This window comes from Convolutriloba macropyga, chromosome 5 (assembly GCF_964194025.1).
Source record: "Convolutriloba macropyga chromosome 5, txConMacr16.3, whole genome shotgun sequence".
NCBI lineage: Eukaryota > Metazoa > Xenacoelomorpha > Acoela > Convolutidae > Convolutriloba > Convolutriloba macropyga.
The window spans coordinates 39478220-39483926 of NC_134472.1; positions in this window are offsets into that span (position 1 = coordinate 39478220).

Consider the following 5707-nt stretch of genomic DNA (forward strand, 5'->3'; position numbering starts at 1 on the left):
CAGGCTCCGGGGATAGGAAACCCATAAGTTAAACCAAAGAAGGGGAGAATGATGTAACCAAGAGACCAGAGGGTAGCTCGCGTTGCCTAGATTCCCGTTCCGAGAAAAAAGTGAGCAAAAAAACGGCTAATCAGCCAAAACACGTGCGAGACCGGCAACGGGGCGGACGTACGTACAGAAGCCGTTTTTACCTTGACAACGCGTACAGATCCATCTTTTCCAGGCGACGTTTCGACAATTCGTCCCAGAGGCCATATCCCACGCGGAGTGAGGTCTTTGAGGATCCACACCAGGTCATTGACTTTCAACGAATCACCCTGTTCGGACCATTTGCTTCGCTTCGTTAAAGTGGGAAGGTACTCTTTAACTAGGCGTCTCCAGAAGTGGTTCATAAGCTGCTGCACGTTTTTCCACGACTTGAAGGATGCTGGCATGGTTGATGAAAAGTCTCGTAGTGGCAGTGAATTGTAAGGTCTCTGCACCAGAAAATGATTTGGAGTGATGGGTTCTTCATTGTCTGGTACGTCAGCCACATGTGTAAGCGGTCGAGAGTTCAGCATGCTTTCGGTCTCAACCATGATGGTGTGGAAGACATCTGATGTAAGCCTCTTGCTCCCTAGAATGATCAAAATGATCCGTTTAGCATTTTGGATCAACTGTTCCCACGCACCACCAAAATGTGGTCCGTATGGTGGGTTAAATTTCCAAACTGTGTTCTTTATAAGAAGTTCAGAGGCAATGCGTTGATTGTCTAGACTACGGACGCATCGCTTCAATTCTTCGTTTGCACCGACAAATGTTTTGCCGTTGTCACTCAGAATAAGTTTTGGTTGACACCTTCGTGATGCAAAACGTCGGAGGGCTTTAAGAAAAGTGTCCGTGTTTAAATCAGGGCATGACTCAAGATGTGCGGCACGTGTGACCATGCATGTGAAAATGAGGCCGTAATACTTGGTGAGTTTGTCTTTGGTGTCTTCGATATAGAAAGGTCCGAAGAAATCAATTCCTGTATTAGCAAATGGGAATTGCGAGAGAGTATCAGGAAACCTGCACACTGGTAGTGGCGCCATCAACGGCTGGATATTTTGGGCATCAAAACGGCGGCACAAAAAACATCGAAATCGGATGCTTAACAATGTTTTCCTGAGGCCGATTACGACGTATCTCTGTTGAACAAAAGCTTTGACGGCCTCGGTACCTTGGTGTATACAAATTCGATGCGCATGCTCAAGATACAGGCGTGTTATTGAGTCTTTGGCATGAAGAATTATTGGTAATTTAGCTAATTGTAACTCTTCATGAGCAAATTGTAGTCGGCCTTGTGATCTAAGTATTCCGTTTTTGTCTAAGTACGGATTTAGAGATCGAATCTTGCATTTAGAGTCTAGTTTACGTCCTCCTCTTAGCGAGTGAATAGCTGAATGGAAAACTTTTTCCTGTGAAATTCGAATTAAGTGACTGTGTGCTTGGTTGATGTCGTCTGCAGTGTACTGCCCATTGTTATTTCGTTCTTTTTTAATTCTGAAGAGCAGGTTGTAAATAGTTGCGAGTGTTAACAGAAGTTTTTTCCAAGATCGAAAACGGGTTGGGTCAATGACTGGTTCATTCCAGGCGACGTACTGAGGGTTTTGATGTACTTGTTGTGTGAACAGAAACTATTTTGTGTGCGGAGTTCCAGTCGGAGTAATGTTTCTTAAGGAAATCAGGAGCCTGTAACCATTTAGAACATAATTCTTCTGGTTCTAGGCCACGTGTTCCATGGTCTGCAGGATTTTGATTTGTTGGTATATAATGCCATTGATTGGATATTGAAGATTCGTGTATTTCTCGGATTCTGTTGGCGACAAACAGTTTCTGTTTCTTCTTAGAAACAATCCAATCAAGAACGACCCGACTGTCTGTCCAAAAATGTGTATCGTGTATCTTCAGTGTTGTCTCTTTTTGAACTGTTTTCAGTAGTCGTATCCCAATTATTGCGGTCTCAAGCTCAAGTTGTGGAACGCTCAACGATTTCAAAGGAGTTACTTTGGATTTACTGATTATGAAGCTGGTTTCTGTTTGTTTGGTTTTATTGTCGTAACTCCGTAGATAAATTATTGCTGCCATAGCACAAGTGGACGCATCAACAAAGACGTGCAATTGATGTTCAATTTCATGTGAACTAGCAAGAAAATTGAGTGCTCGCGAGTGTTCAATGGGGGGTGATCCGAAATAGCTGTTTAGTATTTTTTGCAATGGTTTATGTAATTTCTCGACTAGCGGTGTGTCCCATTTTAAACCGAGTTGCCAAATTTGTTGCATTACAATCTTGAAGCGTATAGTCACTGGTGACGCAATACCAATTGTGTCGAAAATTGACGCAACAAGACTGAAATTTTTTCTTTGGGTATACATTGCTGCATTCTTTGGAAATTCTTCCAATGGTTTTATGAAAAATTTATCATCAACGAAATTCCATTTTTGTCCTAATACGCGAGTGATATCTTTTGACTCGTCTAAGTCTTCACTTGGAATTTGTTCCAGCACTTCAGGACAATTAGATAAGAACTAGGTCAATTTGAAGCCTCCCCGTTGGAGGCATTCTTTGACTTGCATTACAGTGTCTTTCGCTTCAGTGATAGTGGACAGCGAATGAACGTAGTCGTCCATGTAAAATTGTTTCGTTATTGCCGTAAAAGCTTTGGGAAAGTTTTCGGCATTGTCTTTAGCACATTGATTTAGGACAAAGATGGCCATTGAAGGCGAACAAGTTGCCCCAAAAATCAAGCGAGTGTACTGATATTGCATTATACAATTGTTTTTCGACCAGAGAAACCTAAGTGCTGATTGATCTTCTTGTTTGACAGCAATTTGCATGAACATACTTTCAATATCTGCCAGTATTGCAACTGGATGCTCACGAAAACGTATCAGTATGCCAAGTAAGCTGTTCAAGAGATCTGGTCCTGTTAGGAGGTTGCTGTTCAATGACTGTCCTCGATACTTTGAAGCGGCATTTGCCACCCGTCGAATTTTTCCCGGTTTGTTCGGATTTTGAACAGGATGATGAGGAAGGTACATATTTTCTCAGGTTCAGGTTCTGCCATTTCGACTGGTTTTATGTAATTTTTGATTAAGTCTGTTGAAAGCGTTTGATCGTATTTTTCTTTCAGCGTTGGATTATTACCTAGTCTTTTCTCCAAGCACTTCAGCTGATTAAGAGCACAGTAAAAATTGTTCTCCAAAAGGCAAGGCGTTTTCCAGGGAAAACCAATTTCATATCGCTCAGAGTTATGTCGGATAGTTTTCCGAAAAACTTTTAAGGCATCATTGTCTTCATCTGAAAGAACAGAACAATTTTGTGGGGTTCCTTCACTTTCAATTTTCCAGAATTGCTCAACTAATTCGCTTAGACGTGGTTCTTCCGTCTGCTGTCTTGAGACATGATAAATGAATTGTTTGGTTGTTGTTGAATGATGGTTAAATGTCGATTCTGAACGATTGAGAGAAGTTTCATACTCCCCAGCTAATGTCCATCCGAGTTTTGTTTTCACACCAAACGGTTGATTTATGTTTCCGGGTATTACTTCGATTGGATGAGTGTAAGCGAAAGTGTTTACACCTAGGAGGGCTCCTATTTTGCCACCAGCAACCTGAGGGAAATGTATGTGGCGGAGATTATTAAATGTGTCACATAACTGATTCAACTCAAATATGTTGGCTGGTGTGACGTTCATTGCTGGCGTGCTGTATGCACGAGATATCTCAAAGCTTTGTCTCAATGATTTATATGGAGTGATAATAACTGGCGCTGTTATCTTTGAGAGTGGCATTTCGTTCTGGGTATTCACATATTGGGGTGTAGTAGATGTTTGCGCTTCGCAAGGAAGTGCTAAGAAGTTTGTTATGGTGTCAAGCAAGAATGTGAACTGGCTGCCATGATCTATGAGTGCATACGTATCAAAGGCTTTGTTGCCATTGACAAAAGACACCGGCATCAACTGTAGTTGCTCAAGCCAGTCTCTCGGAGGAGACAGCGTTTTATTTACGCAGAAGCTTTGATTATTTGAAGGAGAATCGAGGTTACTCCTCTGAGTATTTGGCTCTTTCGTTTTACCAAAAAATTGTCCATAGCGACACTGTTGTTGTTTATTTTGGCTGGGTGGCACTTCATTTGATGAATGCTGTGTAGGACTAAATGGGGCAGATCCTGTGGAGAATGCTGCTGGCGGTCGTTTCACTTGTTTTGAAGGCTCGTGTAGAGTAGAATGATGTCGGCCGTTGCAGGACTGGCAGTTCTTTTGCGAAGAACAATTTTGTCTGAGGTGATTATTGCTCAAACAATTCGTGCACAATTTGTTTTTGATAACGATTTTATATCGATCTCGTGGTGATTGCCTTTGGTAGTCGGAACAAGTTGCCAGAAAATGGTTATTATTAAAATGAGGGCAATGTCGGTTGTTTTGCTGTTTTCCGTTAGCTTTCGCGTTGTTTGAGACCGTTACCGAGGATGACAACTCCCTATTAGAAGTGGTTATTTGTGATTTAATTGCAGGCTGCAAAACAGCGTTTGAATTGTCTTTGCCAAATCAGTTTTGGTTATTCATTTAAGATGACGGTTTATAGTGAGCCGTCGGAACACTAAAGTCTTTGACGTAGTCTACGTTGTTTTCTTGTTGTCTAAATGACGTAAAGGTTTGCTCGCGATTGATGGTATCGTAAATTTGAGCATGAAGTTCTAAGAATTGTTGAAAGGAACGAAGTGACGCTGGTTCAGCTGTTGTTGTGAGCCTATGTTTCGTCCATTTCAACAAAATATTGTAAGGCACTTTTTCTTTCGCTTTTTTGAGCAATGTGGAACTCTGAAGGTCTGCCTGGAAGCCAAGGTATTCAAATGTTTGAACTAAGCGCTTTAGAAAATTTGAGAATGCGACAAATGATTTTTTATTGTTTGAATCAGTGGCGTGCCATGACTCGAGTTGATTTATAAAGGCACTCACTACAACACTTGGGTCTCCAAAATGGTTCATCAGTTCATTTAGAGCTGTTTCATAATACGCTGGGTTACAGGAGTACGACTCAAGGATTTGCTTTGCTTTTCCAGACACTGAGTTTTGGAGATACGTGATCCGATGTGTGTCAGTTATACCAGTATTATTATGAACCATAGAAAAGAAATTGTTAATCCATTCATGGTATCGCAGTGGGTTGCCATTGAAGTGCGGCAGTGAGAGTGGGGGTAGTTTGATGGCTTGCTTGTTACTTACAACGTTGTTGGCAATGTTGTTTTTGCCTAGGTTTTCTGGAACTGGTGGTGGCAGACATTGTGGTAATTGAGCAAAATGAGAAGGATTTGTGTTGTTGTTATCATTAAACATTGCAAATGTTGGACCAGACAAGTGAGAAATTCCATTTTTGCAGTTATTGTTGTTGTTATAAATTGTTGTGGCAAGGGGTCTGTGGTTCAATTGTAAATGATCAGCTGTGTACTTTTTGTCTGATTTTGGTAGACCTAGCAACTGGTTCACCGGTGCAGAATTGCAATCATTTATTGTTTTTGTCCTGTACTGTTGTACAAAATGACTTGGTTCGATGTTATTCTCAATCTCATTGCAAACAAAGTGGCTGCCGAGGAGCTGTTGCTGGTGTGAATTCTGCCAAGACTGTGAACTTCCAGCTATCTGATCTTCTGTATTGTGCGCAATGTTCCTCGTTGCGACTGAGTTCA